At 42.4% G+C, this 12382-nt stretch overlaps 1 protein-coding gene across 3 annotated transcripts in view; it reads right to left on the bottom strand.

The window, feature by feature from the left end:
- Positions 1 to 11315, bottom strand: part of LOC119646951 (vesicular glutamate transporter 1) — a 68867-nt gene extending 57552 nt beyond the window's left edge. Inside the window, exons 1-2 of one of the 3 annotated variants that reach the window (XM_038047644.1) lie at positions 11234 to 11315; positions 10337 to 10544 (exon numbers count right to left, since the gene is read on the bottom strand). The gene's annotated coding sequence lies outside the window, so the exon portion shown is untranslated. Of the gene's footprint in view, positions 1 to 10336; positions 10783 to 11233 lie in introns of those variants that run through there. The other 2 variants (XM_038047645.1, XM_038047647.1) reach the window with 2 other exon arrangements.
- Positions 11316 to 12382: the final 1067 nt, after the last annotated feature.

Raw genomic sequence — 12382 nt, 5'->3', positions numbered from 1 at the left:
TTTCGTTTTTTCGACTAAAATTGCAGATACATCAACCTAGATGTCAAGTTTAGATCGATCCACGCCAATCTTCTCTTTGTGCTGTTATATGGGAGCAAGGCATGGAAAGTGACAATTACTCTTATTTGAAAGGTCCAGACTTTCGTTGGCACCTGCCTGCGTCCTTCAGGGGCCGATATACGTGCTAATTGGAAGGCAGAAGTGGCAGTGGGCAGGTGAATATGCCAGGTAATGGAATCCATTATCCCAGAATGATCGGCGAGTGGGTCGTCAGAGAAAATCATGGCGCAAAATAGTAGAGGAGGAGTTGTGTAGGCTTTCCCGGAAGACCGGGGGGAGAGTTTCCCCATTTAGGCGATACTAGGGTCATTGAAAAAAGACGCTATGTATATTGATGTTACGCACGATTTTTTTTGTTTATTGTATTTATTTCATTGCCTCGTCGCCATAGAAGAATATGGCACTTGAGTCCAATGTCGTTCCTAGGCTCCCTAAAGGCTTCATCTTCACTCATGTAGTTTATTGATTCCTTCTTCAGTGCGTCCCTCTCTAAAGACGGAACCACTTCGTTCCCAAAATAATATGTATGCTGGAAACCACAAAACTAATTAATTATTAATGTTTCGTTACCATTCAAAAAATAGATGCCATTATCATTCAATAAATAAATACAGGAGAGCAAGAACAAAATCGAAATCGATCTTAAGCTGGGCTATGAGTTTAGGATGATGGGAGAGCCCAAATGTGAATAGGCCCGTTCCCTGAGAACATGAAGCATTTCAGAGAGTGGGGAGAGTCCAACAATGTTGTGGTATTACAGGTCACTGAATCAGGAACCCTTAAGAGTCCGTGGACGATCTGCTCACAGGAACAAACGACAGTGAAGCCCATAGTGTTTTACGTAGGCACCTGTCGTGAGACTTAATCCTACGGTCCTCTTCAGATACGGATTGATTTTGTGACCACAATCAGAGCCCCGCTGAGACAAGCAACAACGGTACCAGTCTATACCAAGTGCATGGCTTAGCATTCATACTGGTGGATGCAAGAATTATCTAAATCTCTACCGAACTATGGAGTACGGCACCCGTGTTGATACGCAACACCACGTCGAGGCCCGGAGGTCTCTTCTCCCTTGAGCACAACCACAACCACCATGAAACTCCCACTAGGGGGGCCAACCGCAAATAACCGAGCTGTCCTCACATACAACAGGAGTTCACCCGAAGTATGTGAGTCCAGAGGCTTTCCCGGTTCCCATGGTACCAGTATACCCCTGGTAGGGTTTCGTGACCAATTTGCCACTTCAGATGAGTCCCCGCGCAGACTCGGGTCTGATCGTCCTGATTAGGCCTTTGGAGCATTCGCCTACTGAATCACGGCCGGCAAACCAAAGTGATTACAGCGTCTCCCGGTGCCACCACTATAGAGGTTCTCCTCGGCCACTTGGTTTTGGTTTGGCCGATAGGGTTTCCGCCCCATCCTGCTCGCCGCCACCTCTGAGCACCAGGAACAAACGACAGCAAGAAAGTCATCTCCCTTTACAAAGAGGTCACCGTCTAACTTGCTCCTGAAAATTTTAGCATCAGGAACTGGGTCTCGAATGGCCAAATACCTCTAAATAGATGTTTTTCGTTCTGAATATCTTTACCGAGCATCGAAGAACAAAATATAACCAAACATCGCAAAACTATTCAATACGATCAGAAATTAATTATTGACCAGATTAATGAAGTAACCCCTAGAAATAGTAGGAATGGGACAAGATGATGAGAGGGTATTCTGGACGCATTAAGATTCCGAGGGAATTATTTTGTTCCCTATCTCTCTACTCGTTATGTATGTAAGTCCAAATTGCAAATGTTTTTGATAGTAAGGGAATTCCTCCGTAAAACAACAGATGGACTTTGTATGACCAATAACCACCAAAGAATCCATCTCTTTCTAACTTCAACAGCTAAAGTATGAAGAACTGCGAAGAACGCAAGAAAGGGAGAGAACAATCATGAACCGCAGTTAAGAACTGATCCAACCCCGCGATGCAGCAGTCCCGTGTGGAGATTGGAAGAAGAAGGGGGTGGTTTTAGTGAGTAGGAGTCTCACATAACTGCATGGAACGAGCCAGCAGTAGGTTTTGAATCTTTCCACCTTCCAACGATGAAAAAAAAAGACAGACAGGTAGAAGGACACGCAATCAAAGACCAGGTACGTGTTATTGGAGCTGCGTATCTTGAAGTACGAAAGGGACTAAAAGAAAGTAGTGAAGGTAAGGAACAGGGAGAAACTACAGTACTGCAGTCAACGCCTAGATTACTCCCATCTAAGGGCAGCCCCTTCACTATTAAGGATGCACAACGTATACTGGGCCCAAAAGGGAACTCCGGAGCTCCGTAAAAGACTGTGAAAGTCTAATGGGGTAGCGGAATCTTCTCGACGCAGCCGAAAACACAAAATGGAGAAAACACCTCCACGGCAAATTCACAAAAGACTACCACACCCTACGGCGAAAGTCGGTAACTGCAATCAAGGTTCCACTTGGACTAAGGTGGAAAAGAAGAAAAAGCTGCAGAAGAGAAGCCGGCCCGATGCGCTAATAATAACAAAAAAAGTAAAATCACGTACGCTGATATTCTGCGCAAGGTCAAAACAGACACTTTGTTAATAGAGCTAGGTGAAAGTGTTGCATAAGATGAACGCAGAAGGGCGACCTATTGCTGGAAGAAAGCAAGTCAGAAGACTTGCAGAAAAAATTCGAGTCGTCACTGGGTGAGGCAGCAGAAGTGAAGCTCAGTAAAAATGGCGTGGTTATTGAGCGTAAAGACTTGGACGAAATTACAAACGAAGGAAGAAATTTGTCAAGCGCTACGATCCCAGCTGGGAATACAGTCGGTCCAGGAGGGGAATATTCCACGGCTAAGGAAGGCATATGGCGGCACAGAAACTGCGTCCATAAGTCTAAGACTTGAAGCGGCCAAAAGGGCTATCACTGCCAGTAAAGGTCGGATTGTCAGGGTCGTCTGCCGACTAGGAGAGCAGATAACTCAGAACAGATGCTTCGGGTGTTTGGAATTTGGGCACGTGGCGAAAAAATGTTCTACTCTTCACGATAGGTCCGAATGCGGATAATAAGTCCACACTGCAAAAGTCTGCGAAGAAAGTCCCAATTGTCTGTTCTAGAGGCAGCACCACATGTCCGGTGTATAGGAAGGCGATCGACCCTATGCGCAAATGAGGTTCATATAGTTAAACCTGAACAATTACCAAGCGACTCAGGACCTGCTCTCCCAGGCGGTATTGGAAAACAAAATCGACGTTGCTATTATCTGCGAGCAGTACAAAACTCCAGGCAGTGGAGTTTGGGTCGCGGATAAGACCGGAAATCATCCAGTGGTATGTCAGTGAAGAATGTACACACAACGACCACCAATCATCACACCGCCGAAGTTCCCATGGTAAGTGAAAAAGAGGTCCTTGAAGCTGCGGATAAAATTGTTGGAAATAAAGTACCTGGCTTGGAAAGCATCCCCAATAAAGCTTTCAAGGCAGCAATGGAAATAGCTCCAAATATGTTTGCTGGGACGTTCACCACATGCCTCAAAGAATGAGCATTTCCTACACAATGGAAGAAGCAGAAATTAACACTAGCCCCCAAGCAAAGCAAACCTTTGGGGGAAGCTTGGTCCTACAGGCCGATATGCCTTCTGAATAATACTGGCAAACTATTTGAAGAAGTAATCTATAACAGATTACTTCCAATTGCCGAAAGGGATGGCGGTCTCTCCGAAAATCAGTTCGGTTTTCGAAAGAGGAGGTCTACAACGAATACAGTTGTCTTAGTAGCTAACACACCTAAGACTGCACTTGACGAGGGCAAATGTTGTGCAGTGATTACACTCGATGTGAAGAACGCCTTCAGTTTCGTTAGATGGAGCAAGATACTTGAGTCCCTAGTCAACTTAGGCGTGGCGAAGTACCTGGTGCGCATTGTTGCCGACTTTCTAACCAATAGGATTCTGTGCTGCGAATCAGATGAAGGAATGAAATTATACCGAACGACATGCGGAGTTACACAAGGGTCTGTCCTAGGGCCACTTTCGTAGATTATTATGTATATCGAAGTACTGACGCTAGACTTTCCTACTGGTGTGCCTCCATTAGTTTCGCGGACGATATTGGTCTGACGGTTGTTGCACGCCTTCTCGAAGAAGTCGAGCTTTATTCAAATGAAGCAGTCTATGAGATCAAGTCTTGGTTAGAGAATGCTGGTCTACAGCTCGCAGAACATAAGACGGAAGTAGTACTTATTACTAAGGGGAGAAAGTGCACTTCCATGAAAATCAAAGTTGGAACCCAAACAATTCATTCCAAGCCTGCGCTTAAGTACTTAGGCGTAATGATTGACCAGAGGTTAAACTTCAGATTGCATGTGGAGGGTGCAGCAGCCAAGGCATACAACATGGGGACGCTGGTTGCGAGAATGCTACCAAATATAGGTGGCCCAAGGCGGAGCCGTTGACTCCTTATTTCAGAGGTGGCCAGTTCGATCCTACTGTATGCAACCCCAGTATGGACAAAAGCACTGAAAAATATAGCAAATAAGAGAAAGATTGGAGCTGCGTATGGCATAGGTATACTCCAAACATGTTGCGCTTACAGAACAATATCCAATGAAGCAGCTTGCGTGGTAGCAGGAATGGTCCCGATTGATATTCTGGCGAAAGAAATACAACGACTTTACGATCGAACGTTTCTCACCGGAGAATCTCCTGCCCGTCGGCGACAGTTCGCACAAACTGAAACTGTCGCGGAATGGCAAAAGAAGTGGGACGAGCCAGAAAAAGGCCGCTGGACTGACAAAATTATATGGGATATCCGTTGCAAGAGATGCGATGGACAGGGACCGGTTTCCTGGAGAAGAACCACTACACCATATATTATAGCGGTCACCCAGTAAACCATGTGCTCGGAGTAGGTTTCTTAGTCAGCCAAAAAAAGAAACCTGCTATTATCGGCTTTGAAAACATAAGCGAACGGCTATGCACACTGTATTTGCGAGGTAAGTTTAGAAATATAAGCCTCATAAACGTTCACGCCCCTACAGAGGAGACTGCAGAGTCGGAGAAGGATACCTTCTACGAGGCAGTAGAACGAACCCTCGAAGCCTGTCCCAGATATGACATCAAAATCATACTTCGGGGTTTTAACAGCCAAGTAGGGAAGGAGCCCGTATTCAGGCGATACGTTGGCTCCCATAGCTTACACGAAAACACAAATGATAACGGACTGCGGACTATTCAATTAGCAGGGTCACACGAAATGGTTGTTGGAAGTACCTGGTCTGCGCGGAAAGCGGTCCACAAACATACATGCGCCTCTCCAGACGGGAACACTTTCAACCAAATTGACCACGTGTTGATCGAACGCCGCCACCTCTCAGCTTTGATGAAGGTCAGAACATATAGGGGGGCCAATATAGACTCGGATCACTATCTCGTTGGCATGGTGCTCCGAACTCGAATAACAATACCACCTAGAATCCCCTCGGACAATCAGGTGAGAGTGAATACTGAAGCCATCCACAACACAACCCTCCGCGACACCTATAAGAGGGAAATGGATGCCGCAATAACCGCAGTCAACAGAGGACCTGGAGATGAAGCATCAACAAATGATCTTCACAATCACCTGAAGAACCTTATCATGGATACGGCCACAAACATACTTGGCTCCAGCCGAAAAAGGAGTCGGAAGGGCTGGTTTGACGATGGATGTAAGCTAACAACGGAACGGAAGAATGCAGCATACCGAGTAATGTTGCATTCTCAAAGAACGCAGGCACGCACAGAGACTTATCACGAACTACGTCGAGCGGAGCAGCGACTTTACAGACGAAAAAAGGAAGCCTGGGAGAACCAACAAGTTTGCGAACTAGAAAAGCACAGGGAGAAACCGCACCAGGCGCGCAAGTTTTATCAACAAGTCAGCAGGATGAAGCCTTATACACCTCGATGGTCATCCTGCCGAGACAAAGAGGGAAATCCGATTTCCGACAGAATGGGCATATTGGAGCGATGGGTTGAGTACTTTGATGAACTACTGAACAACCAGAACATCGGCGAGTTGGAGGTCCCGCCAACTGAAGACGACGGACAAGTACTGCCACCACCAAGTTTAGCAGAAACAGTCCGTGCAATTCATCGGCTAAAAAATCATAAGACGCCAGGAGCCGATGGAATTACGGCGGAATTGGTTAAATATGGAGGCGACCAGTTACACCAAGTGGTTCATCAACTTGTGCTCAAGGTACGGGACAGCGAATCAATGCCTGACGATTGTCAACGAGGCATTATCTGTCTCATACATAAAAAGGGAGATATCACACAGTGCAGCAATTATAGAGGTATCACGTTGCTGAGTACCATCTATAAGATATTCTCCACTATCTTGCTAGGCCGGATAGCCCCATACGCCCAGAACATCATTGGCCCATACCAAAGAGGCTTCACTCCAGGCAAATCAGCAACAGATCAGATTTTCTCTGTGCGGTAAGCGATGAAAAAACTGTTGGAATATGGACAACAGTTCCACCATCTGTTCATCGACTTTAAAGCCGCCTATGATAGCATAGCCAGGGTAAAACTGTATACGGCCATGAGAGAATTCGGTATCCCGACGAAATGAATAAGACTGACTAGGCTGACACTGACCAATGTGCGAGGCCAGATAAAAGCAACAGCATCACTCTCAAGACCATTCGACATCAACAACGGTCTGGGCCAAGGGGATGCCCTATCATGCGTCCTCTTTAACCTGGCCCTCGAGAAAGTGATCCGTGATGCTGAGGTAAATACAAGAGGTACGATCCTCTTTAAGTCCACCCAACTACTGGCCTATGCTGACGATATCGACATCATGGGAAGAACCACCCGAGATGTACAAACTGCCTTCATCCAGATCGAGCAGGCGGCAATCGGGGCTGCACATCAATGAAGGCAAGACAAAATATATGGTGGCAACGTCAGCATCAAAAACCAACCGGATATATGCGTTCTTAACAAGAAAAATTGCGAACTGTTGGCTGCGTTCGAGAGAAGAATCCTCCAAAGAATCTTTGGCCCCTTACATGAGGATGGACGATTCCGTAGCTTTCCGTATTCCGTAACGGAGAAATCTATGAGCGATCCCATGACCGTCCGGTTGTGGATAAAATCCGGCTCAATAGGTTGCGGTGGGCGGGTCACTTAATCCGTATGGATGAGGATGATCCAGCCCGGAAAGTTTATAAGGGCAATATCTATGGTAGAAAAAGAAGACGAGGCAGACTCTATCTGAGATGGAGCGATGGCCTAGGTCAAGACGCTAGACAGCTTTTAGGAATATAGAATTGGTGGACTGGATGGGGGGGCTGGGATGTCTGGAGTTTCTTATTAAGGCAGGCCTAGACCGGATACCGGTTGTTGCGCCGTTGATGATGATGATTGAAATTAGTAAAGATCACCCATTAGGGTCTTTGTTGAATTTTTTTCCATTTTTGGAGCAGTAAATTCCACCACTTCTCAACAGAGATTGCTGTTGAAAGTATTTTAGATCATGCACTAGCAGAAACAGTCGAAATAAATTCTGGTCCAGTGGTTCCAAAAGATAAAACCGAGCCAATAAAAGACTGTGAAAGACTCGTAAAAACTGTGCCAATTGTCACCGGCCAGTATGTGACGTGCACTCAATTAACGTCCTACGATGAGATAAATGTCATTAATTATAAAAATTCTGGGAAGCGGAAAGCTGGACGCTTCAGGTATGAAAGGTTTTGTGTATTTCTTTTATAACAAGATTTGAGTGTGCATTTGCCTCACTTGTACGTGGCGAGAAATATATGCATACTTTATGTGAGAATGTCCACTTTCAAAGAATCGACAACTTTGACCTGTTATAATTTTGTTAGTAATAGCGTGATTTCTACCAAACTTGGTAGGATCATGCCTTATGTTATATCCTGCATTGTCGTGATGCTAAAGAGGAGGGGGTTTTGCAGCCAATTACTAAAATTACAGTTATATACTGTAATTAACTTTATTTGGCCAGATATCGGCATGGAGGATATTTCGGGGCCTAGGCAGCTTCTTAATTTTTTTTTCAGATCTTTCGGTTGGGCGGCTTCTGAGAACGGGTCCGGTAAAGAAATGATGATTTTCGATCCCTCGCATTCCCCGCTTTTCCAACAAATGGTATCGGAAAGACCTTTCATTTGGTACATGACTATATTTGATGAAAAAAGAAATGTACACCTTCCTTTTGAATATATACCCCCCCCCTTTAATTCGATCCTGAATTGTGTAATTCAATGTATGCGTGAGCGTTCACATTTCCCACCTTTCCACCAAATTTGGTGTGAATCGCTACAACCGTCTCCGAGAAAAATGCGTGTGATAGACAGACAGAAAGTAAACCGACTTTAGAAAGGTTTTGTTTTACACAAAACCTTAAAAAGGGCTAGGGAGAAGTAGATTTTTCATGAATGGAATTTTAATACTTGAATATCAATTATTCTCCTTAATTATGACGTCAACATCTTATTTGTATGGTTTAGGATGCGGGAAATTCGCTCAAATTGATAAGTTTGAACTGCTATAACTTTGACAATAATAGCCAGATTTTCATGAAACTTAGCATGCGTATGCAGGATAGTGTCCTCTATGCTGGGCCAAAATAGTATTCCTAGGATGAACTTAAGGGGGTTTTCAGTGAATTTGATAAAAAGTTGGTAAAAAACTACCCTTAGTAGGTTTATTTGAGCAGATATCGAAATGGCATATATTTTGAGGACTAAATTTCATCTAAATCCACCACCCCGATTTTTATCAGATTTTCGGGTTGGATGGCTTCCGAAAATGAGTCCTGTCTCGCTTTAAGTGTACATTTTGATTCCTTACTCGCGCACTTTACAATTCATGTCGAAACTATTATAATATCAGTTTCGGAAAGTACTAACCGAGACCTTCCATTTGGTATCACACGCCAATATGTGGTGAAAAAAAACTTTTAAAACTCCCTTTTCATGTATGGGGAGCCCTCCTTTAAACTCCAACTAAATTTATGTCACTCGCGGTATGCATTGGATTTCATAGCTCCCAGCCATTTCGTTCAGATTTGTTTAGCCGTTTCGGAGAAAAGTGCGTGTGACAGACAGACAGTGAATCGATTTTAATAGGGTTTTTTTTTCACAAAACCTTAAAAAGCATTATTCGATGATTCAATTTATTATTGAAATTTATAAGTTGAATCTTCTCCAAGTGGACTGCTTAGTAATTGAGCTTCGCTGATAAATGAAGAGTTTTGAATCCTCCGGCTTAGCTCCATGAGATTTGCAATATTTCAGATTTCTATTACGCGAACATTCTATCAATCGGACACGAATAAGATCGATCTTATTTTTCTGGCTAAAAAGTCTCCCATAAACGGAGAGGATTCGATGAAAATAACTATTTTCCATATTTTGCAACTTATGGCAATTCTAAAATCATTTGACATGGATTCCTTCAGAGAAAAAGAAACCCGCCTCCTCCTCGCTTGTATGGAGACCCTCCTTAAATATCAAAACACTAGACCGTTTCCTTCTGTTTTACTAAGCATAACCCCAGCGTAAAGGAAGGCGATAAATAGTTGCAGAAATATCCATATTTGCAAAATATGTAAGATTTTTAGTAAAGCAAAAGGAAACGGCCAGTAAATGTGGGTGTTTCAGACAAATATGTGTGTGATAGACAGATAGACAGACAGTAAACTGATTTTCCTTTTTTTTCTGATTTTTGTTTTAGGTTTGCTTTTACACAAAACATTAAAACATTTAAACATTTTTAAATTTATACAGAAATTGGCTGTTGATTCCTCTTCAAACAATGAAGCGCACAATACTGGAAAGTTTGGTGAAAATCGTCCCATTGCCAATAGAAGTTTGAGTAGGTTAAACTGCACTTTCCAAGGCAAGGAAAGGTGAATTGTGAATATGATATTCCAATGGATAGTCATAGAACCAAAAATCGTGACAAAAGATAAAATCATAAAATCGTTCAAAATCTAAGGTTTTCTGTTTGTTTATTTTAAAATTTTTTAATTTTTAATTAATTAATTAATTTTAATTAATTATTTTTTTTTCCTTTTAAATTTTAATTCAAACTTTTGAAATTTGATTTTATATCAATACGCAAATGTAGCCTTCTAAATCAATGATTCAAGATACATCTATTCCTGAAACAATCAATGTTTTCCAGAACTAGAACTTCTGAAGTGAAATTTCATAAGGGTAGACACAGTCAATCTTCAAAGGTAGAATACTTACTGTAAATGCAGTTGGTATGGATTCCGTGATATAATCCAAATAGTTTATCTGTGCACTAACCTCAGATGAATTAACACTTTTCACTAATTTCCGCTAGATTATTATTTACTATATTTTTTTATAATTCCACTAGACGTTGCACATTATTTTTCAATGCAGGATTACTTCTTCCAGTTATCTTTTAATCTTTTGTAAGATATTACAACCCCTGGACCGTTTCAAGGTTTTGTATATTTTTTTAATAAATAAAAATATAAGAAATTAACAATATTAAATAAAATAAAACTAATAATAAAACTTAAAAATGAAAATACTGATGGAAAAGTTTGATCACGAACACCACCATTCAGACAGAGTTTTCACTAGGTCCAAAGTCGAACTCTGTCTGAGGAGGGTCTGGTTGGGCCAGGTTTTCGTCAGTAGCGCCGGGCCAATATTGTAAAATTAATAAACCGCCTCACACACGTCTCAAATGTAATAAACGCACACCCACTGATATTTTTTATTTTTAGCTAGAAAAGAAAAAACTCTGTAGATACGTTCGTTACAGATGAATCTTGTATGAAACATTCTGCACAAAAGTGATAAATTGGAGGGGATGTGTAGTACATATAGAATCCATCACAACGTGGGCTAAAGGTATCAGTGTGAGAGTTCAGTTGCAATTGCTGGGAACGCAAATGTGTGAAGGTAACACTGCACTGCACTACATTGTTTGCATCAATGTCACACCGCACTTGCCTCCCCGAAGAAAGTGGGGTGGTTTGTCCATGGAATCCTGCAGAGCTTAATAATATATTCCTCAGATTGAATGTATGTTGTTGTTGTTATTGTTAATATTACGCCACTGTTTTTGTATCCTCAAGCAGAGGTTCGTCACTTCTTTTTCTCGCTCACCGAAACAGCACTCGCTTAACTATACTCTTGCGACGGCAAGGACTTTTCTTCCTCGGTCGATTCACTTAAACAGCTCGACGACCTGCCTGAATCTGTATTTCAGGCCGGGAAATTGAGAAAACTGAAGTCTTGTCCTCCTTTTTCATCATTCTGGGATAGTATGCTCCACAACCCTCCCCACTGGCTGGCATAGAGTGGTGAAAAGCCTTTCAAGGATGGAGCTGGACTGCGCAGGACTTGTAAATCTCTACATTCGACTCGAAAAAGGAACATTGTGAGGAATTCGTAACTGTATCATTCGTTGGAGTCCATACACATGTAAATGAGCTGACGTTAGGCGAATTCTAGCCAATCAGAACATTGTAAAGGTGGAGGCCGCCCCAGTTTTAATCCGCTTCAAGGATAACTGATAACATGCTATGAGAGTGTATGCGGACTGAATGCTTATTTGTATGACTATCTCCATAGCTTCGAGATACTATTTTTAGAACTCTAGAATATCTGTATCTATGCTCTTTGTAACGAGGAAAATGTTGTTGCTATTCTGTTTCAGCCATTTTAGTTTTTCGAGCTCCCATTCCAAGTGACCGATTGGTGACTGGGAACGACCCAACATATCCAGGGCTCCTTTTCCGGATTAGCCAGATACCAGAACTAATATTCGACGGGGATTCCTACTGCGGTAATACTTTTTGCTGGTTTCTTGGTATTTTGTCTTTAAGATTTTCAGTTAGATACACAATCTGAGTAAACTTTGATATTGTAGGATCTTTTTGCTGAGATTTTGTGTGGTTGAATTTTTGGAACAGCGGAATTTGGTTCGCAGAAATTTTTAATTGGAATATTTACGCTATTTTGATCAAGCATTTAGTGCTTATTTAGAAAGAATGAAATTCAGCTTTTGCAATATAGTATGAATTATGAGCTTAGTTTGGCGAGTTATGCTGATAATATTCTGTATTTCAAAACATGATATAATATACCAGATTTTGAAGCCGAGGTTCCTGTAATAATTAAGGGTGCTTCTTGTTACACGACGAACAAAGACTGCTAGCCCAGTATCATCAGTTTTGTCATATTCGGAATTATCATAGCTTCCGCTGCGATATTAGACAAAATGCCACATAGATTGGCATTTGTCATGAACCC

The sequence above is a fragment of the Hermetia illucens genome, chromosome 1 (genome assembly GCF_905115235.1).
Source record: "Hermetia illucens chromosome 1, iHerIll2.2.curated.20191125, whole genome shotgun sequence".
Lineage (NCBI taxonomy): Eukaryota > Metazoa > Arthropoda > Insecta > Diptera > Stratiomyidae > Hermetia > Hermetia illucens.
Note: the sequence above shows the minus strand (reverse complement) of the source record. Positions and strands in the feature narration are given on the sequence as shown.